Below are 22,367 nucleotides of genomic sequence, written 5' to 3' on the forward strand. Positions count from 1 at the left end.
ACCAGCCATGGATAGGAGGGCAGCAGCACATCAGCTCAGCCATGCACCAGAGCTGTGCCATGAGGATGCTCCTTTGGGGCCAGGCAAGGACCCTGCAGCTCCCTTGGGAGCACGTGGGTTCCTGTTGGCTTCGGTCCTGCAGCCCTGGCTCTGGGGATCAGCAAGCAAACAGCCCCCCCTGCCCCCCACGGAGGCAGCAACCAGCTCTGTAATTAAGCCAAGTGGGAAAGGTTGCCATGGTACCAAAAGCAAAGAAATGAAGCTGCACCTTTATGGCTGCTCCGGAGCCTCCAGCCATTCCCAGCCCCTCTCCCTGGGGTGGTGGGGTGCTGCGGGGTGCGGAGGACCCCACAGTCCCCCTGCCTGCCCCTGGCCTCTGCCCAGTGTCTGCAGGGGCCAGGATGGGGCAGCTGGGCCCTGGCACTGGTGCTGCGCCTTGGTTCTTCCCTAGGGATCTGGGGCTGCTCCCTGTGGGCTCCCTGCTCCATCCTGCTTTCCCGATGTCCCCACAGTGCCCCGTGCCATGGGGCCACGTCCCTGTCCGCGTGGGGCCAGCGGGGCTGCGCTCAGCATGATGCAGGTAGCTCTTGAGGGGGTTCTCTGAGGGGCTTATATGGAGCCCAGCCTGGGGGGCCTTCCCCAGCACCCCAATCCTGCTGGCTAATTGCATCCCCCACGCTCCAACATCTCCCTGTGCCTGTGATCACTCTGATGGAGATGACTCCATCACATCCCGTTGTCCTGGCAACAGGCAAGGATGCTGCTGAGCCAGCCTCGGCTGGTCCCCTCCGGCTACGGGGGGCTACCCTCACCCTGAAATATCCCCCCTGTGCCTGGATCTGAGGGTCCCGCTGCATTTCCCAGCCAGCCAGCGAGGAGAGCACTTCTGCCCCATGGATGGTGGGCACAACCCCATCATCACAGCCCCTGCTTGCTCCACTCCCCCCGGGCTGCACACAGAATAGGGGTGACTGTGGCATCCATGTCCCTTTGTCCCACTCATTTCCTCAGTGGGTTCTGCTTATTTACGGGGCGGGGAGCAAAGCGGGGCTGGCAGCACAGCGAAGTATCAATTAGTTAATTATCGGCAGGCTGCCTGCCTGGCTGCCAGCATTAAGCCTTTTGTTGGAGGGGGTCTTCTGGGACTTAAGAGCCCCCCTGCCACAAGCAGGTAACAGCGCTGGGGCAGGCAGAGCCCTGGGGGGCTCCTCTCCAAGGATAGGGTCTCGGTGCAGCCCCTGGTGCTGGCGCGTGGCTGTGTTGCACCGGCCGGACACCCACCCACACCAAAGCCCCCCATCTTCCCCTCCCAATCTCCCCCCTCAGATGCCACACTTGGGTGCAGAGTTGAACCCTGCCATGGAAAGCAGCAGTTTAGCCCAAAAGGATGAGCAGATGTTCAAATTACACCCTTTTTTAATTATTATTTTTTTTAAATGAGGTGAATTTTCCCCGTTTAAAACCCCCTTGGATAAATCCACTGTGTACAGAGGAAATGTGCCTTTCACACCCAGTTTAATCTCATTAGTAGCAGCGTGGTGGGGGGACATGGGCACGGCCAGACACTCAAGGCAGTGCCTATGATGAGTAGAATCCTCAGTCGTTCCTGTGCTTGGGTTGGAATTTATTTTTTCCTCCTCTGCCCCACATTTCAAGCCCGTTCCTTGCCCTTTCTCTGGCCTTGTCCTCCTGTTGTGTTTCCGTTGTGACAAAAATAGCCAAAGAGGTGCTAAAATAGAATTAAGGCGCTTGAATATGTAAATGCTATTTGTGCTCACCCTGTTGCCTCCTTAATTTCAGCAAGAACGATGTTTTTCTTCCAACCTCAGCCTGAGGAGGTGATTTTGGATCAGGGAGTGCTGGGACAGAGAGCTGTACCGGGGGGCAAGGAGCTGGGGTTCCTTGGATTTGGGAGCCCCCCTCAGCACTGATGATGGTCTTCCCAGAAGCTCCTATAAGGACTGATTTTCCACCCAAAATTGGCAAGTGCCATTGCTAGCATCAGGCAGCAGCATGCGAGCTCCCTTTGGCCACCCTGGGGGGGACACAGTGTCGCTCCTGGCTGGTCCCCATCCCGCCGAGGGATGTTTTGGAATCAGCATCTTCCTGGGAGGAGGTGGGGGTGTGTGTGTGGGGGTGTGCGGATCAGGCTCAGCCCTGCGGCACAGGGTTGGACTTCTCTTAGAGGAAGAGCTTCACAGCCCGGAGTCGATTCCTCTTTATGCGGCAAGAGGGGATATTTTGGGAGCGGTGCCATGAATCTCGGCTTCTCCGGCGGCTGCCGAGGGGAAGGAATTAAGCACTTTGAGAAGCTGGCAAAGGTCCCTCTGGGAGCCCTGCGGTGGCTTCTTCAAACCCATCGTTGTTTTTCCCTCCCATCAGAAGTTACAATACGTGGTTGCTGCCAACGCTGCCCATCCCTGCTCCGCTCGGGCGCTGCAACCCCCCCAGCTCATGATGCTCGGGTGCCCGTTGCCACATCCGTGCACCAACCTCCCTGCGAGGCAACTGGGAGACCTGAGGGACCCTTAAATCCCAGCCCACACCTTCTCCCCCGTGCTGCGTGCTCCTTCTTCCCCCAGTCTGGTTTCTCTCCACTGAGGCAGGTGCTGGCATGCAGGGAGGGCTGGGGAAGGCTCGCTCGGAGACAGGGAGGCTTGGGGCCGTGGGTGTGAGCTCTGCCAGTCGGCACAGATGCTGTATTTGCTCACACAACAGCTCTGCTTCCCCCTCCAGATTTTGCCCTGCAAAACTAGGGCACAGCCATGCTGCCCACGTCTCCTCATCCCCCCTGGCATCTGCTGCTCCTGGTGCTGGGGACAGTGGGGGGGGAGCAGAAGTGTCCCTCCCAGGGTGCAGCACACACAGGGCTGGAGGGCTCCAGGGATGGATATGGGGGGATCGGATCCAAGTCCTGCTGCTTCATTTGGTCTCTGCCTGGCTTCCCATGGCAAAACGTGGGCAGGGTGGCCTTCGATTGCAGTGCCATCCCCGGCGTGCCGGTGCAGCCGGTGCCCGATTTGGGAAGGAGCATCAGCACATTGCAAGGACCTCGTTGGAGGCATTTGCTCTGAATCCTCTCTCCCCACCTTGGGCTTGAGCACAGCAGTGGGTTGGGGTCCCAGCATGGCTGTGCACCCACCCGCTCCTGCTCTGCACCAGGCTGTGGCAGGGCGGCAGCACAATCTGCATTTAAATGGGGATATTTAAAGCCAGAGCCGGGTGGGAAGCGAAGGAATCAATTTCCCAAGTGGGAGGGCGGGGTGTTATTTTTATATATTATTGGATACGCAGCTTAAATCTGGCCCTGGAAAATGAAAAGGAAATGGGGCAGGGTGGGGAAGGGAAATCATGTCCCGGTGTTACTGCTCTGCAGCCACCGGCTCTGGATGTGCCAGAATTGCCTGTTGCTGCCAGCCCCTGGCCACACCACACTGTGTCCCTCCTGCCCAGGCCCCGGCTGGGGTGGCAGGAGGGGACAGGGACCTGTGCGTGCTCCTGTCCGTGCCCTTGTTGGGTAAGTCCCTGCAGCTCAGCATGCTGCCGCGGCGCTGGGTGCAAACTGCAAATGTTCAAAGCAAGGGAAGGCAAAGCCGTGGAGTTGTCATCAGGGCCTGGGGCTGTTCCACACAAGGATCCAAAGGGCTCGCTGCCCTCAGCTCTGAGCATCCCCTCCACTCCGAGCATCCCCACCAGCTCACAGCCATGTGTTTTGGAACATCACTGGCCCCAGTCTGGATGCACATGGAACTGTACATGATGCTCCAGCAGCGACGCTGTTTTTTGGAGGTGGGCAGGGGCTCCTTTTGTGCTGGTTGTTAATTAAGAGGATCATTCAGAGCCACTAGTAGTGTAGTGTGTTGTCTTATAATAGTTGTGATTCTGTCCCTGTGCCAGCTTCCATTAGCAACAAAACCCACTTATCTTGTTCTTTCCTATCTCTTCCCTTTATATTTTTATCCTTCCCTCTCCCTGCAAGTCTCTCTCTCCTCTTTTTTCAGCCCCAGCACCGCAGTAATAATTCTACCAGTCGTCATCTCGGTTGACAAAACACTGTTGATGTGACAGCTCCAAGCTATGAAATCTCCGTTACCGCTCGATAATTAATTTACTAATTGCATGCGCTGCTTCGCCACGCAGCTCAGAGCCAGTTCTGGGGCTGGCGGTGCCACCCTGACCTCAGCACCCGCTGGCCCAGGGATGTCCGGGTGGAGCGATGGAGTGGTCCCCTCCCTGTGCTGGGGACCGCAAGGGGGTCTCCGTGGGGATGGGGCCACACTGCTGCTGGCCATGCTGCTCCAAGGGGGCTTCGCCGTGGGGTGCGCCCCAGGTTGCTCCCTCCAGGAGGTTGGTGCATCGCCATTCTTCTGGGGGATGGGGGAAACTGGGATGGAAGGAAGGGGAAGGGGAATGGGCTGGTGTGGGCTGCAGGGAGCTTGTCAGGGTGGCCGGCATGCCCTGTCATCCCCCAGAAGCTTCCGCCGGTGCCAGCCATCCCTGAATGAGCAAAGATGTCACCTCCATCCTCTGTGCTACCGGAGAGAAGGTTTCAAAACTGGTCCATAATTTTGGAAGAAAAAAGTCCTTCCTTGTCTGTCTCCTGGCTGGCAAATGTGGGTCTGTGCTTTGCCCCCATTCCAGGCGTCGAATGGGACCTGCCACTGCCTTCACACCCTGCGAGGGGTGGGAGGTGTCCCCAGATCCCCCTCCATGCACCCCCAGCAGCACACCGCAGCCCGTTTCTTCCTCTCTGTTAAAGACGCGTCCTGCATCTCATGTGTGATGGGAAGGTGTGATGGAGGGGAGAGGGGAGAGGGGAGGTCTCTCCTCTTGCCAATTCCATTTTAAACCAATTCAGAGACTGCCTGTGCTTCCTGCCCAGCTCCATGCCGGGGATCTGGGGCTCGGCGAGAGCTGATGGCTCCCGCACGGGGATTTTGGTGGCTGTGAAATGTTTTGATTTTCCTTGATTGCAAGAGTCAAAACGAACAGAGTCTGCCGGAGCTGCTGTAACCAAGTGGCATCTCTCACTTCGATATCGCTGCTTATTTTGGTCCTGGAGAGAAATGTCACATTTTGCTTTGTTTTGTTGATTTTTGGTTGTTTTTTTTTACCCCTTTGATGTCTCAAGCCACAGACGATGTTTGTTCATCTGCAGGAAATCTTTTCCAGGTCTCCAGTAGGAAAGATGGGGCAGGACCTCAGCCATGCCCCTGCCAGGGGAGCGGCATTTGGGATTAAACCCCCTGTTTGGGGTTGCAGGGGAGGAGAGCCCCTGCCATGCTCCCCAGCCCTCAGAGTCCCTGCCGCGGCATGGTGACATGGGTTGGCGTCAGGGACCGACAGACCCTGCGTGCATCTCCTTGGGCTTTGCAGCTGGGGAGGTGACACATGCTGGGATCCTCATCAGCCTATTTTTAGATGTTGCCTGAGACTCGGTATTGATTTGTTCCTACTGTCTCTACCTGCTGGGGCTCAGCTGCATTGGCACGTTGTCACCCACTGCTGGTACGGAGGCGGGGATGGGGCAGCTTGGGGGGACCAGCTCCATCAGATGCAGAGGCTGGAGGGGTGCCAGTGCTTGGCTGGGCTTGGCACCTTGCAGAGCTCTGCTCTGAGCATGTGTGGGATGCAAACAGGGCTGGGAAACTGAGGCACGGGCTAGTGGCATGCAGGGGAGCTCAGTGCAGGGCTCTGCCCTGGCCCCTGGGCATGGGGCTGCCCTACTGGGGCATGGCTGCCAGCGTGGCATGGCATGGCACGGCCACCTAACAGGGGGTTAAATGCCCTGCCACTGTGCCAGGGGACCTTCCAGGGCTGCCACCTCCTTACTGGGTAAATAAATAATGTCTCGCCTCTGAAGCCGCAGGGTTGGTTACATGGTAATTGCTTTTTGGGAGATGCAATTACCGGGCGATGTTGTGGAACGTGTCCTGCCTGTGTACCGGCGCAGTCTCCCACCAGGACCCAGCTCCAGCCAAGGGTCAGTCACTGGTGGCTTCGGGTGCTGTCCCTGTAGGCGCTAAGGTCATCGCTGCCGCTTCGGGTGCTGCTTGCCAGGACGATGGCACCATCCTCACCTGCGCCAGGCTCCCCTCCATGACACGCTGTCATCCCTGAGGGCAGGGGCTGGATCCAGCCAGCTCCATGTCCTTCCCTCTCCCTCCAGCCAGAGCCCCCAGACCCACCTTGCTTTAAATCCTCCTCTGCTTTTTGGGCTTTGGGGTTCCCTCCTCCCGCTGGCAGGTGGGCAAGGGAGGCACCATGCCGTGTTCCCCCAGGTTTGGAGGTTGTGGCTGCACTTGGCACCTTCACCCTGAGGCTGGGAAAACACCGATTCATAATTTGGGATGAGAGAGGAGGGGACAGTGAGGGTGGGCAAGAGGCACTGAAGGCAGAGGCTGTTTGGGTAAATGAGTGATTGTTTCAAAGCACGAAGCTGTGGCTCTCAGCAGCTTTTGAAGCCTTGGGAAATTTGTCTTTCTGACTCTGCAAGGTGCTCAGGCGGGGAGGGAAATGCATTACAAGCTGAAATGCTTTGAGAGCAGAGGGGAAATATTATGTGATTCAAGCCCCGTTCCTCCCAGCAAGAGGAACCCGGTGAACACAATATACTGTATTCTTCACATTCCTTCACCTCCCTGTGCCGTGTGTGTAAATGTGCTTGTTCCCTCCCCAGCTCCAAGAGCCTGGGCTGCAACCAGGAGCTGGCTGCTGCGGCACCCGCTTCCCAACAGGCTGGGCACCCATTGCATCCAGCCTGGCCCGGAGGGGTGAAGGGAATGCTGGGCAGGGGCTGGGGGAAAGCCTGCATCCTGGTCAAGGATAAAGCCCCTTCCATCCTGAGCATCCTGATGCTCCCCTGGCCTCCCACAAGGTGGGCTTGGTCCCCATTGGAGGTGGAAAGGGAGCTGGGAGGGGATGGGGGGGCCTGATGCTGAGCATCCTGAGCATCCTAATGCTCTCCTGGCTTGCCCCCAGGTGAGCTTTGCCCAGGGCAGAGCAGGGCACTTGGGGGGGGGGGGGGGGGCTGGAGCCGCGCTGCGCCGAGCACACATCACCCTGCCGGGGAGCCGGGGAGCTCAGTGTGATGTGTAAGGAGTCGAAAATAGAATCAGTGCTGGTTTGTTCATGATAATAAATGGGAGCAAATCACAAACAGTGGGTAAGTGACTGACAAACGCTGGTATTTTAATGTCCTCACAAAAGACCCATGTGTAAGTGGGACTTTGCATGAGTAATTCCATACATTTTTAATGGTGGACCCTGGGGGAGAATCAATCACGCTGCGCAGTTGAGTTTCCCTAATGCACGGCACAGCACAAAGCAATTTTATTTGATAAGGCGGCGCCGAGAGCGGCGGGTTCCCTGCACGGGGGAGGGTGGCATGGAGCCTCTCCCCACCGAAGTCCTCCTGTGGACCTCTCTGCAGGAAGCATTCTTTTGGCAAAGCTGTGTTTCCCCAGGAGGTACTGGCTTGGCTGGGGTCTCACTGGGAAGGTTTCTCTGGCTTTGAGGAACTGAGCAGCTGGTATTAGGGGTTTGCACGTGGAAGAAACGTGCTCTGGGTTATCCATGGTGTGGAGATGGGTCTGGAGGGGCCAGCTACGGCAGTGAGATGCTCTGCCCAGTGGTACCCAGGGATGCTAGGGTCAGCTCGTGCCTCAGGATGTGGGGTCCTGCCTGGCCACCAGCCTCCCTCCAGGCCTCCTGGTTTTCAGGAGCATCCCAAGGCTCTGCTCCAGGATCGCTTGCAATCCAGGCTGCTGCCTGCACATCTTTCCTCAATGTCCCTGGAGAAGCCAGCTTGGCGGGCAGTGTGTGGGGAGAGATCGAGTGACAGGTCAAGAACAACTCCGGGGGGGAAAAAACGACCCTTCTCGGTATTCTGGATGATCCCAGCTCCATTAATCTCTGGTGCCAGGATGCTTAATAAATATTAGCAGAGCCTCCCCACGGAGCGAGCCCGGGGCTGCGTGGGCAGCAGCACCCCTAGGTGCCGGCTAGCACCCAGTGTGTGGGAGCAGCCCCCACCCGGTGCAGGGTGCTGCTGCCACAGCAGGAGGTTGTCACCTAGGGCAGTTCTGGGGCAGTTCTGGGCCAGCTCGCCCATCCTCTGTGACCCCCCATCCTCTGTGACCCCGAGGGCTCAGCCTGGCCCTGAGGGTCCCACAGCCACGCGCCATGGCAGGGGTGGCAGGAACCTTTTCAGCAAGGACAGGCAGAGGGTGTTAGCTTTTTGTGATGGAAATGTGGCCCTGCAGGAGCAAAGGCTAATGTGCTCTGGGTAGCTGCTAAAACTTCTGCCGGGGATATATAGCACCTCATTTACGATGATATTTTTTATGCTGAAATGGAAGAAAGCAGCTGCTATCTGTACAAACAAAATTAGGCCAAAGGAGGAAAGTAATTTTGTAAAAGAAATGGGGAGATGCAGGGGGAGATGGATAGGAGACAGATGAATAAACACAATCTACATAGAAACTGATAAAAATTCAATTTCTGCTCACACACGTCCCGGTCTAGCTCACTCCCTTCCTCTCCTCTTTTCCACGCGCTCTGGCGTTGTCTGCAACCCTCGTGCATCCATCTGGGATGTGGGAGGCAAACACAATGGTCCTATTCTGTCTTCAACATGCTGCAAAATTTTCTTTAATTACAGTTCTTTAATTCCTCTGACTTCGGCTTTATATTCAATATTTTTCCCTTGCAAGCAGTGGGCGCCAGGGTGAGCGTCCCACAGGGCAAGACAGCCACTGCGCTGGGGGGTCCCTCTGGGCTTGATCCTGCTCCCACCATGGTGCTTCCATGGAGCAGGGCTACAGGGTACCCAGATGGGAGATCTGGGACTGTAACCCCATGGGGTGAAGGGGATCGGAAGGAATTGGCAGCTCCTGTGAGTGATCTGTGGTACCCACGAGTCTGGCTTTATCCCCGTTCTCAGGACCGATGTCCCTGTAAACCTCAGCTCCTGGAGCCACGGGAGCACACTGGGCTCTCCCTGATGCTTTTCGAGAATATTTTGTGCCTTTGTCTGTGGGTTATAAAGAAAAAAAAGAGCTCCAAATTCTTCCTGGGACTGCCTGTGCCCCACACATCAGTGGCTTGTCTGCAAGCTGGGGTTGTGTGCTGTGACTGGCTGTGCAATGGGAGCGATGCTGCTGAAGGAAGGACCTTCCTGGGGTTCATCACAGCAAGCTTGCTGGAAAATTCCTCAGCATGAGCTTAATGACTGACCACAGGCTGGCCTGGATGCTGGAGCTGGCCCATATGTCATCTCTGATCTGCTACCCACGCAGCTCTGGTGGCCCATGCCCATCCTGGTGCAAAGCTTGAATGGATGCGTGCCCGGCTCGCTGCCTGCTCCTCCTGCTCCTCCGCATCCCTGGCTGGCCTGGCACAGGCAGGCAATGCACCTCTGCTCAAGGAGGAGACTTCTCCTGCCTCTTCCTTCTTTCTCTGATCATGGAGGGAGCATCTCACCTGTTGACAGTCCTTTTCGGTGCATTTTTTGCAGCAGCTGCTGGGGAACCAGCTTTGATGGCTCTTTGATGCTAATGGTGGTGCCCCCCCTGCCTTTCCTGCACTGGGGGCTAAAAATCGACTCGGAGGAGCAGAAACCATGTGAGTGCTTGTAAATTGTGCAGCTGAGGCAGAGGAGGGCTGTCCTGGGGGGTTGTAGGGCTGACCCCTTGTCCTGCTTCAGACTCCCTGGTCCAGCACCAGGCTCTGGATGCGCCCCGAGGTGCTGCACATCCCTGCCTGGCGCTGGGTGCATGCACATGAGGGGCTCTTGAGTGTCCCCTGTAGCTGGGGACATGGGGTACAGGGCTTTGCACCAGCATGGTCCATCCCCACAGAGCGAGCATCAGCTCCGGGCGAGAGGGGATCGATCGATGAGAGCAAAGTGAGCACACTTTGCATCGGTTCAGAGGGCAATGGAGCATGGAAATGGCCATGTCACCGGGGAGCGGGACGTGTGCCGCTGGGGCGCAGGGCCAGCTGGGGCTGAGCCCTCCTCTTGCTCCGCACAGAGCTCCAGGAAGGCCAGATCCAATTCTGCCAGGTGCTGAGCACACCCAGCCAGACCCAGAGAGCTGGGGGTGGCATGGAGCATCCTCATAGTGCAGGACCTGCATTGTCCCCAAGGACCCTTGCTAAGGGGGCACTCAGGAGTGGGTGCTCTGCTCCACTCTGGCCCCCACCTCAGGCATTTGGGAGGCTTCATGCTCTGCACCGAGGGTTGCCATGCTAGCAAGAGCCGGGAGGGGAGATGGAGGGTGCGGGGCACCCATGTCCCTGTGCACACCCACGTCCCCCGTGCACTCCCACGTGTGCGGAGGCTGAGCCAAGCTGCAGCCTGGTTTCCCTAGGAAACCAAGCGGAGGCCAAAATCATGCGGGGAGGTGCTGGAGGGGCTCTGAAATGTGGCCCGAAGAGCTCCGCACCCGGGGAGCCTTGCTATCCCCCCTGGTGCTCCAGGGACACCGATGGCAGTGACAGTGCAGTGGCACTTGGGTGGCTAGGGGTGCAAGAGGGGCTGTGCTGGTGGCAGCTTGGCTGTAGCAGGGAGTTTTGGAGAGGGGGGGTTGGTGATGACACACAGCCCCTGGGCACCCCCCCTGGCACTCACAAATGACCAAGATGGGGCTGTCACTGGTGCTGGGGCATGTCCCTGCCCTTCTCGCTGCCATGGCCTTGTGCAGGATGGGGGCTGCTCGAGGCTCACCTAGAACATCCCCTCCTGAGCAGCAGGTAGTTTGGGCCTATCCAGAGCCCCCAGCCCAGTGCAGCCCCTAACCCTGCTGCCACAGGGGCTGGGAGGTCACAGTTCCCCAGGAAGACCCCGTGGCTGAGCGGGGAGGAAGGAGGGCATCATTTCAGGGTCGAGCTGGAGCATCAGCCCAGGCTCTTTGGGGACCAGGCAGGCACGCAAGGAGAGAGCTTCCCGTGGGTGGCAGGGTCACACCTTCAACCCGTGTGCTGCCTGCTTCCCAACCCTGCTCCACCTCCTTCTCCTCCTCCTCTTCTTCCTACACCTCCTCTTCCTCCTCCTCTCCTCCTCCTCCTCCTCCATCAGTCTTTCACAGGCTGCCAAGTGAGGATGCATTTGCTGGGCTACACGCTCCAAAAGTTGATAATTCCCCTCCAGGCAATTAAAAGGAAGCCATTTCTCCTCAATCAGCTGTATTTGAATATGGAAATGATTTTTAATTACTCAGAGTCAATATCATTTTATCACTGAAATGTGTTTGAACGAGGTTCACCCTATTTGCAGGGCGTCTAATAAGCTGAATGCAAATTCACTGTGATTCACGGGTTTTAAATGTTCGGAGGAGCAAGGGAAGGTGCTGCCCTTTGAAGGTTCCATTCCCAGGCTCCTGATGGGGCACAAAATGCCAGCCACCCCCCTGCCCTGCTGGCTACCATCGGTGACAAGGCAGGGGGGACGTGGCAGGGGCCATGAGCCTGGTGGGGACATGGGGACTGTGACTGCCCCTTCCCCGAGCACGGCCATCCCCTGGCCCTGAACATGCCCAGGGTCAGCTCCCCACGGAGCTAATGACAGCTCGGCAGCGTTAGATCCCCAGCTATTGTCTCCTGATTAATTTGCTAATTATGTTCTGCTTTTATCCAAGAGGCCTGGCGGCAGTGTGGAAATGTCAGGCACTTGTTTATGCCCCGGGTTGCTGGCGGAGTGACAAAGGCAGGATCCCAGAGGAGCCACGGGTAACCTGGCCCTGCCAGCTCCGGCATCACCGGCATCACTGTGCCACGGCATCACTGTGCCACAGCTCCCACAGGGCCAGGACCGAGCTGCTGCCTCCGTCACCACCTCCCCCAGCAGCCCTGGGCCAGTCCTTTTGCTTCAGTTTCCCCCACGGTGGGAGATGAAAGTATCGGGATCCACCTCCCTGCACGCTCTGGGGGTTGGGAGCACTGGCACAGTGGCTCAATGCCACCACGCCAGGGCAGGGACTGACTGCCGGTGGCTGTGGTCCCTGTGCCTCTGCGTGGTTGTCACCAGGAGCGTGCAGAGCATACAGCACCAGAGCCAAAGGCCACCAGGGCAGCTCCCCCCGGGCACTGCTCTCATCTCCCACAGCCTCCTACACGTCATGCATCCCAGTTTACGGCTTACTGGAGGCCCCCAGAGATGCCACCCCCCTGCTGAGAAGGGGACAGGAGATGTGGCCAAGCGGCTTCCCAGGATCTGATCTCTGGGTTTTCCCGCTGTGAAAACCCATCAGGTGTCGGCGTTGAACGCCGCGCTCCTGCAAGACTGAGCAGCCAAGATAACATCCCCGCTGATGGCTTCAGCCGGGCTTTCTGCAGCCCTCATGTATATTAATCGAGGTGAATATTTATGCAAAGTTTCTTGATCTTGGGCGGTTGCTCCTACGGCTGCTGGTTTGGGCAGTGAAATGGCTCCGGTGGCTGGAGGCTGCTGGCAGCCCTGCGGTGGGAAGGGGCAGGGCTGGTGGTGGGCAGGCAGGCAGGGCTGGGTGGCAGCTTGCCCCTTGCCAGGCTGTTCTGGCTTGGAGAAGATCTCCAGGCATGTCAGGATCCAGAGGGATTTATCCTCGCTGAAGCCCTGGGATGGAGCAGGATGATGCGTGGAGACACGGAAGTGAAAATCCTGCAGGTGTCCCGCATGCTGGCTCCCTGCTGATGTTGTGCTCATCCCCTAATCCCACAGACCGAGAAGGCAGCCTCTGCACCTGGCAAAACCTCTCCCAGTTTCTCCTAGAACATCTCCCCAGCGTGCCTGGCCCAGCGCCTCAAGTCCTTGGCGCTGCCCTGCCTCGTGCCAAGGCACCATCTCCGCATTGGCGCAGACGGCCACGGATTCGCTCTGGTCCATCCTTCAGCGCACAAAGTGCCTGGAAAAATCAAAATGAAGACGCTGAGCTGAATCCCATCTTCCTGGGCACAACGGCTGCGTCCGTAGGGCTGGGAGCCGCTTGGGATCAGCTGTTGGCTGCGCCGCCGCGGCAGCGCTCCCTAACAAACCCCAAAGTGAAATTTATTTCAGAGCTTATTCCTGTCCTTCCTCTTCTGCTCATCACACGGGCTTCCCTCGCTCCTTTGCCTTTGCTTTTCTCTCTGCCACCACTAGCAGAGAACTTCACGGGAAGGTGCCTTGGAGGGGAGCAGCGGCCGCAGGCAGCTGGCACGGGGCCAGTCCCTCCATCCCGGTGATGGGCACCAAGTGACTGGCAAAGGCTCCTCCTGCGGCGCTTGCTGCCTCTTCCCATTAGAACCGATAATCTTGCAAACCAAACTTTCCTGGTTTATCACTGCTTTTGTTTTTCCACTGGAGCAATTCACAGCGAAGTTTATGGGAAGCGATTCTGACAGGCGGCTGTGGATACCAGCTTCTCGAGGGCTGCCTTCTGCTCCCGTCTCGCCTTGTGCTTCGAGCTGAGGTGCTCCCGCTAAGCCTCTCCGAAATGCTGCTGCTCTGTGCCCTGCTCAGGGAAGATGAGCCCTGTGGATCGGGCCCATTGGGGGCCACAGGAGCTGGGGGGCTGATTGCAGCATCCCCACATCCCCCTGGCCAGAGGCTGGACTCCATCTCTTCCCTGAATCCTCACCCAGGGCTGTAGCTGCCATGGAGTAGCTGCCACCTGGGTGACTCTCCCCTGCCCCTGATTTCTGTGCCAAATGCTGGGGAAATAAAAGTCCCGTGTTGGGAAATTTCAACACAAGGTTGAACACCAGAGCTGGGGGGCCTCGGGGGTCAATGGGAAGGGGGGGGGCTCAGCCAGTCCCTGCCCAGCGCTGGCCATCCCGGCCATGCCCGCAGCCACGGATGCTGTTAGCCGTAGTGGCAGTGCCTGCATTAATGATTGTGGTGGCACCGGGGACCTTGTGTCAAGCTAACGGGTTATTATTGCCTTAATGGACAGGTCTAATTCCCATCCAGCAGGCAAAGCCCTGGTGTTACAACCTCCGCACACGCGGGCACTGCTCTAATTATGCCCTGCGAGCGGCTCTGCTTGCACTGAGCCTCAGCCCCCTCGAATCCAGTGGCACCAGTGAGGCCGAGAGCCCTGATCAGTGTTTTCCCCACAGCCCAGCAGTTCATCGGAGAGAGGAGGAGGATGGAGGCTCCGGGCACTCGCACCGATCAGCCAGGGAGATGCTTTGTTTTGGCTTGGAGGTCTCCAGTGCCTTCCAGAGCACTGCCTGGCCTGGGGGGCTGCAGGGGCTGAGCACCCCTCTTGCCATGCTTTGGGCTGGGGGCATGGCTGGCGGCGGAGCTCACGCTGTGGCTGGGGGAGCTTTGCAGGGATGCAGCGGCAGCAAGCAGCTACAGAGAGCACCCAGTTGTCCTGGTAACAGTGGGTGCCTCCGGCTCCCGCAGCTCAGCCCCCCCCAGCACCGGTGCCCTCCGGCCCCTATTTGCCCACCTGGGGCAGAGGAGACTTTTGGTGATGCCACCTGCAGCACTGGGGAGCCTGGGGTAGGGGGGATGCGGAGGCTGGAAATGACTCCCGCGCTGGAAGGGCAGCAGCAGGCACAGGAGGACGTTACGTGCATGACCACGGACCGTCACCAGGCCTGGGGGCAGGGGGGTTTGCAGGACAGAGCCATGCAAGCCAGGCTGTGCCGTAGCCAGCACCACAATCAGGGCAGAGCCCATAGGCAACACTCAGGCAGCGCATCCTGCGTCGCATCCGGCATTGCATCCTGTATCGCATCCTGCATTGCTCGCAGGGCAGCAGTAGCTGGTGACAAGTAATGCGTTTGGAAATTTGGAAGTGTATCAAGCGTGCAGATCTATTTGGCTGCAGGAGCCAACACCTCGTGGGAAGCAAAGAGCGTGACCCAGGGAGCCGTGGGTTTGGGATGGCCCTTCTGCTGAGCTGCAGCCGCTGCAATGATCTGTATTTACAGAGACGGGTTCTGGAATATCCTCCAGTTATGTCTGAACTAATGATGCTTTTCTCCCTGGGATAAAAAACAGCCTGGAAAGCTGGTGTACTTGCTTTCAGCCTTGACCTAGAGGGGATGAGTGTCTGTCTGGGGCTGCTGGGTCAGGCATCCACGGGCTGCAGGGGGGGACTGGGAAAAGGGAACACCACAGGGGAAAGGAGCTGAATTGCACGAAGGTCTCAGGTGGCTGTGACCCTGCACTTCCAGCAGCACTGAGCTAGGTTAGGGCTGGTGCTGTGCTACAGATACCCAGGGTGCTGAGCAGTGGTCTCGGTGGTGCTTCCTGCTACCCAGTTTCTACCCCTGTTGTGCCAAGCCCTGGACAGAGGCTGCAGGGGCCACCCGGAGGTCTGTGCATCCCCAAGCAGTGCCGACAAGGATGCGACCAGCGGAGGTGGACAGGCAGGGGATGGGAACATGCAGCATTTCCAGTGGCACTGCTCCTGCAGTGTGGCAGCGAGGCCATGCCACATCCCGCTGGGCTCCTTGTGGTGTGGCTGGGGCTTGGTGGTGGTGACACCTTGTCCTCTCCAAACCAGAGCAACCTGTGCTCCTGGTGGGCTCTGCCCTGGGCAGGATCCGTGCTGCGGTGGAGCCTCGGTGCTGGCCACTCTCTGTTACCCACGGACCACCGAGACACTCAGGTTTATCCCATCTGTTCATGGTCTCCTTGTGAAACAGCAGTGCTGCAGCCCCCCCAGACACCACCATGGCTCTGGGAGTCTGACACCCTCCGTGTCATACCACTTGTGACCCATTTCTGTGATCATGGGGTGTGCCAGCCCCATTACTCACCTGGTGTTGATGCTCCAGCTCTCCCTGCATCCCAGCCCCGCACCCCTGCAAAACATGCCCTACCAAGGCCTGCACGTGTGTGCAACACGGCTGCTGGCAGGGAGCACATGTATCCTGCACAGGGGCGTGCCATGCACGTGCGTGTGCACGCCACAGCACCCACCGATGTGCACGCGTGCACTGCCCACGCATCAGCAAGCACGAACCGACTGATTGCGTGCATGCACGCGCAACCCAGCCACGCACACGCGGGCACAGCACGCGGGCATGAACCATTTCATGTGTGTGCGGGCATATGCCTGCACACACATGAGGCCTGCACGCACCGCTCCCCCCCCCCCCGCAGCAGCACAACACCCGTGTGCGTGTGCACACCACAGCCACCCCCGTGCATGCACGGCCCCCCCCCGTGCCGCCTGCACACCCCCCCCACCGCTCCCCCAGCGTTGCAGCATCCCGGGGGTCACCTTCCCCCCCACCCCGTTCTCTGAAGCGAGCGGCACGGTACCGGCAGCCGGGGAGGGGGTGCTCACAACCCCCTCCCCCCGTGCCCCCTCCCCCCCCCCCGCCGCCCCCGGTGTCCGTAAGGCGGCCCCGCCGCCGCGCAGGCTCCCCGCCATGCCCGGTGCTGTCACACCGCCCCGCGCCCGGCGCATGCAGCAAGTGCCCGAGCGGCGCGCGCCGCCGCCGCCCCCGCCCCCCGCCGCCGCCGCCGCCGCCACCGGGGCCCCGCGCGCCGCGCGCCCGCTCCCGGCCCCGCGCGCCGCCGCGCTCCCCCGGGCGCGCCCGGGCACCGGCTGCCGCCGCCGCTGCCGCCGCTCGGGGATGGCCAGCCCGCTGCACGCCGCGCCGCGCCGGGGCTACACGCGCTGCTGACGGAGCGCAGGTAAGGGCGGCGGCGGGGGGGGGGAGCGGGGACCCCTCCCCGGTGCACCGGCACCCCCCCCTCCCTTCTGCCTCTGCCTTGCCGGTGCACCGAGGTGCGGTGCGCTCCCCCCCCGCCTCCCGCCGCGGCGCAGCGGGGGCGGCAGCTCGCCGGGGATGCGGGATGCGGCGGCCGGTGCTGCCGGTTGCCAGAGCCCCGGATCCGCCGTGCGGCCCCCCCCGCCCCCCCCCCCCCCCCCCCCCCGTCTTCCCCGCTGCCTCTCCGGCCCCGGCCAACTTTCCTGCCTCGGCGGGCGGGGAGCTGCAGCCACGTCGCCGTACCGGCGGTGCCCCGTGCCCGGTGCCCGGTGCGGGCAGTGGCATCCCCGGGCCCTGCCTGGAAGTTGCGCGGGGCTGCGGCGGCGGCGGCGGGGCGGGCTTGGCACCGGCTAGCGGCGGCATGCCCGGGGCTGCCGGTCCTCCTCCGGGGCTACCGCCAACCCCCGGGGGCTACCAGTCTCGCTCCACGGCTACGGACACCCCCGGGGCTACCAGTCTCCCTCCATGGCTACCGGCCTCCTCCAGGGCTACCAGTCCTCCTTCGGGGCTACCGGACCCCCCACCCGAGCTACCGGTCTCCCTCCAGTGCTACCGGCCCCCCCACGAGCTACTGGTCCCCCTCCGGGGCGACTCCCCCGCCCCCCCCCAAAGCTACCAGTCTCCCTCCGGGGTTACCGGTCCCTCCCCGCAAGCAGTGCCAGGGCTCCGGCAGCCCCACGCGGAGGTGCTGCACGCATGTCGGTGGGCACATGTGTGTTGCTTGGGCACAGGTATGGCATGGCGGTGCTGTGGTGTGTCATACGGCAAAGGCCACGGGTGGCATCTCTGCCAGCCCTAGCGTGGGCACGCGTGTGCTGCCAGCCCGGCACGCGTGGGTGCTCGGTGGGTCAGTCTCCCCACACCGGGGCTGGTGGCCCCACACCGTCACCCCTAGCCGGGGCTGTGGGGAACCGGCACGCACCGGGGTGCGTGGGCAGGCGTGTTGGCGGAGCCCCGGCAGCAGGAGGGGGGTTTCGCAGCTCTCCCCTGCGTGGGGCTTTGTTCGGTGCCAGCGTGGAGGGGCTGCGGGGACCCTCTGTGCCGCGGCCGTGCCATGGGGGCGAGCGGTACCCGGGGACTGTGGGCGTGTGGCGAGGGCACACGTGGGCGCCCAGCGTGTGCCGGCGCGGGCATGTGGGGCGTGCAGGTGGCAGCCAAATCTGGGGGGTGCGGGGGAGCTGCTTCCCTTCCCGAGGGACCTGCGAGCCCTGGGGTTCGTGGCAGGAGCGATGCCACGTGTGCCCACGCAGGTCACTTGTTGAAGCACGGGGAGATTTTTCCGCAGCCCCAGCCGAGGTGGGGGGTGCGCGTGCACCGCGCCTGCACGGTTGGCGCTGGGGGCCCGTGGCAGTGCAGCGTGTGAACAACCCTTTGCTTTTCTAGGTCATGTCACTGCTGCCTGTGCTGGATGGCGCCTGGCAGCCAGGGCTGCCGGTGACGTGGGGGAGGTGGCCCTGGGGTGGCCGGGCTGGGTCATGGCAGAGCCTCTGGTTGGAGTTTCTTGGCCGGGTGCTGCCGATGGTTTGGATGGCGTGCGTGGGGCTGGTGCTGAGTCGTGCCGCTGTGGGAATGCTGCCAGCGGGGCGGTTATTTGGCACTGACCTCTTCCCCCCCCAAAGGTGGTGGCAGCTGAGCTGAGGGGGGGCTCATGGGGAGGGAGCCGTCTCGCATCGGGCGCCTGTGGGGAGGAGCGGGGTGGCGCGGCTGTCATCACCGTCACCATCACCTGGCTGCTGTCCGGCCACCCTCATCGGGGAGGCTCGGCGCCCCGATTCCCAGCGGCATTCATTACCAGTGGCACAGACGGCGGCGGATGCTGGAATTGGCCATAGGGCAGTGCCAGCCCGTCTGTGCCGGAGCCCGGAGCCTGGTGCCTGGCAGCGGCTTCTCTTCGAGGCCTGCCCAGTTGCTTGTCAAGCCTTGTCAGCAGACCCTGCTTTGATCCAGGGAGTTTGCAAGAAGCTGGGATCCTACAAATTTGATCTGTGCTGGAGAGAAAATGGATACGGAGCCGGCACTGCGGTCAGCTTGCTCCCTGACCGGCAGCCACGTGGCAGAGGTGCTCCAGCGCTGGCTGGGACACACTGTCTGCTCTTCCCGGCTGCCTCCGGCTCTTCTCGACGCCTCTAAGGATCTCTGGCAGCGCAGCTCTCCTGCCCGGTGTGACACCTCTGCCGTGCCAGTGCCGGGCGTTGGGCCGGAGGTGCTGAGCTCAGGCTGTGGAGAGCCCTGCCACGGCACCAACCTCCTGCGCAGAGCAGTGGGAATAGATGAGTCTTCCTTCACTCGGGCTGTTCCCATCGGTACCAACTCCCCATGTCCTGGGCTGGGTGCTCTCCAGGCTGGGTGGGGGCTACAGGACAGGCTCCTCACGTCCCCGTGCTCGGAGGAAGATGATGCTCAGCTGGATGGATGCGTGAACCATGGGATGAGCTGCTAGCCCTGGTCCAGCTCGACACAGCCCTTGGGGCTGGGCTGCTGTGATGCTTTGACACTTCTCCACAGGAATTTGGACCGAGGCCCTGCAAACTCATTTTCTACCACGGAGCCATCCTGTAATGGGGACGGGGCTGGCTCTGGGCCACCCAGCTCAGTTGCCAAACGTCAGAGGTTCTGTAGCTCCTTGGTGCTCGTGAGGGCCATCGCATGCCCCCCCGCTCTCGTCCCGTCTGTTCGTTCTTGATGTCCTCCAAGAGCAGGATGAAGCCAGGGCCCTTCTCCTCGGGGCACCTTGGAGGCTCCTGGCAGATCTGGGTCTGGCTGAGAATGGTGTGTGACAAGGAAAAATCCCCCTCCGGCATGAGCACCCATCCGGGCTGCCATCCTCCTGCTGCCACCCCTGTGACTTGGACCCTGCGTTGGAGCCCTCCTGGGGCTCTCAGCCCCCCTGCCCCATCCCTTTGCAGGATGGAGCTGATGGAGAAGAGGGAGCTGCATCCCAGCGACATGGAAACTACTCGGAAGAGGCCATGGGAGAGTGGCAGGAGCAGCTGTGGCTGCTGCAGCCCCTGCGGGTGGCCTGCTGCGGGGGCGGGGGGGCTTGCCTCCAGGGACCCCCACAGCCGTGGAAGGAGAGGCAGCACACACTGTTCCCTGGCAGAGTGTAATCCCTAATCCCGGTGGAGATTTCAGTGTGCTGTCTCTTGGCCTTGCTTTTGGAGTGGAGTTTTACCAACAGCAGTTAAGTAAAATAAATAAAAAGGCCTTTGCTTGCCAGTGCTAGCGAGGCTGAGCCAGTGATTGGCAAAGCGGCACCATTAATTACAGCTCGGCGCTGCTGCCAGCCTGCCTGCTTCAGGAAAGGTGGTGGCAGCGCGCCGGGGAAGCCAGAGGGAGAGGGGGAGTGTGTGGGGAAGGGCAAGACGTGGGAGCGTGGAATGGGGGGGAAATATGGTCCCAGGTGCCAGGGGGATTGTGCCGTGGTAGGTGGGAGCAGCATGGATACCCCTCTCCCCGCTGAGCGCCCGGGCGGGCACGGGAGCCCATGCATGCAGACATGTGTGCACGCACACACTTTGCAGGAAGCCACGTTTTCGGGGGGGCAAGGGCTGGAGGTGGTGATGTCGGTGGATTTTCTCTGGCACCTTCACCCGGTGATGCTCAGAGCGTTAATTAGTTGGCAGAGCGAGGCTGTGTCAGCGCTGTCGAGGGCCGGGCAGGGGCTTGGTGCTGGGGGTCCCTCGCGCCGGGAGGATGGGCGCAGGGTGGCAAGGGCTAAGCGTGGAGGTGGTGCTTTGAAGGTCCCCGATGCCTTTGAACTGCTAGCGAAGATCCTGGAAATCGGAGGGTTGCAGACGTTCCTGGCGGGAAGAGCTCGTTAGGGCACTTTGTTGGCATCACCTCTGGGCAGGCAGGGATATACTCCCGTGGGATGGAGCCTGTTTTGTGGCCACATGGCCGTGCTGTCGGCTAGCCTGCTCCTCCCTAGATACCGTCGCCTTTTGGCATGGACCAAGGCTGTTCCCACCATGGTTCAACACCCTGGGCTGCCTGGCCCTTCCTTACCCTGCTGCCCTTTTTCCAAGCCATCCTTGTGTTAAGAATTCTCACGGATCGCGTATTTTTTACACCCTATTAAAAGAAGACTGTTGGGTTAAAAAGCGTGTCTCTCAAAACCCAAATCTCCTTTACTTTGCTATTAATCGTTTCTCAGATTATTAATGCCAGCAGGGTTTAGTGCCGCCTGTTTATCACTTTGGGGGCTGGTTGGTTGTTTCTGGCTTTGCCTGGTCGGAGAGGGGTGGCCGCGGCCGAGCAGAAGCGCGGTAGTCGGGAGCTGGCCCCCGCTGTGCCGGGAGGATGGAGCTGGACTGCATCCCTGCTGAAATCTCCATTCGGGGGGAGCATCTTCAGGGAAACAACCTGTTTGTGCGGTGTGAGCAGGGCTGGCGTGGAGTGTTGTCTCCTCCCGTTGTGCCGCGGCTGCTGGTGAGGGAGAGACGAGCCCTTGTTGGATCCTGCCGGTTACCGGAGCCGGGAGGGATGTGATGACAGCGATGGAGAGGGACCGTGCTCTGACTGCCGAGGATGGGGAGCCTGGGATGTCGCTTCCGCATGGTTGCTTCCCGGCTCTGTGATGGCTCTTTAAAAGCTTTAATTAAAAACCCACCCTCTTCCCTGTGTCCGGGCAGGGAACAAAAGGCAAATGGAAGGGGCTGGAGCGGGTGCCTGCGGTGGGTGAGCATGCCAGCCTGTGCCAGCCATGCTCCGGGTGCCATCCCCTTCCCGGGGGAGCAGCACCCGCTCCTGCAGCAGCCCAGCGGGGTGGTTGGGTGCGGTGGGTCCCAGGGGGCAGCAGGCATCCCCCATCAGCCGGCTTCGCCAGCGGTGCCACCATGCAGTCACCGACGGTGGGTGGTTTCTCCTGCATGGACCGAAGCCCTTTTGGAGGTGGGGGGGGCGATGACAGCGGGGCCATGCCCTGGTGCCCCGGCAAGGCTGGGCTCCCCCTTGCCGGAGCACACGGGCAGTGATGCTGCAGGCTGTGAGGTCCTCCCCGCGGTGCCAGGTAGGCTGTGACAGTGGCCCCTCCTCGAGCTGCTCGGTAGCTCCCACTGGGTGACTCGGTGCCCCAGATGTTAAATGTTTTCTTGGGCCCAGCTTGCAGCTCAATGAAATATCTTCACTGCAGCAGCAACAGCAAGCGCTGCGGGGAGCGAGGCTGGTGCTGAACGAGCTGTATCAGATTTGATCTGCTCTTAACGAGCCCCGGTCTTCAGTAGCAGCTACAGCATGGTGCTGGGCTCCCTGGCAGCCGCAGCCCTGGCAGGTTTTGGGGCTCGGGGGAGGCTCCCCACGGTCCAGAGCACCTGGGTCTTGCAGGGTGCCGTGTTTAAAAGGCGAGGAGCCCAGGGAGGTGTGGTAGTGGGCTGCCTGGCCGTGCCCGTCCCCACCGAGCTTTCCAGCAGCCGGTTTGCCTCAGCCGTGCAGGCAGGCTGGGCATTGGCAGGAGCCGGGCAGGAGGGATGGGTGGATGGCAGTGCCGAGCATCCCTCCTCGCTGCTCCCAGGTGAGGGAAGCAAGCACCATCTTGTGTCCCTGCCAGGCTGCGGGAGCCCCAGGAGCTCGCTGCAGAGCAGCAGCGTGTCCCTGCCTGACCTCCTCCTCCTCCTCCTCCTCCCCCCATCCCCGGTTCTCCCGGAGCAATGGAGGGCTTGGACTCTCCG

The 22,367-nt window shown here is 60.8% G+C and overlaps 1 protein-coding gene across 8 annotated transcripts in view; it reads left to right on the forward strand.

Moving 5' to 3' along the window:
- The first annotated feature begins 16,497 nt into the window (after nt 1-16,497).
- Nucleotides 16,498-22,367, forward strand: part of ADGRB2 (adhesion G protein-coupled receptor B2) — a 28,587-nt gene continuing 22,717 nt past the window's right edge. For 7 of the 8 annotated variants that reach the window (XR_008731584.1, XM_055706304.1, XM_055706305.1 and 4 more), the window contains exon 1: nt 16,518-16,624. The gene's annotated coding sequence lies outside the window, so the exon portion shown is untranslated. Of the gene's footprint in view, nt 16,625-22,367 lie in introns of all 8 variants that reach the window. The other variant, XM_055706310.1, reaches the window with a different exon arrangement.

The sequence above is a fragment of the Falco cherrug genome, chromosome 3 (assembly GCF_023634085.1).
Source record: "Falco cherrug isolate bFalChe1 chromosome 3, bFalChe1.pri, whole genome shotgun sequence".
In the NCBI taxonomy this organism is placed as follows: domain Eukaryota; kingdom Metazoa; phylum Chordata; class Aves; order Falconiformes; family Falconidae; genus Falco; species Falco cherrug.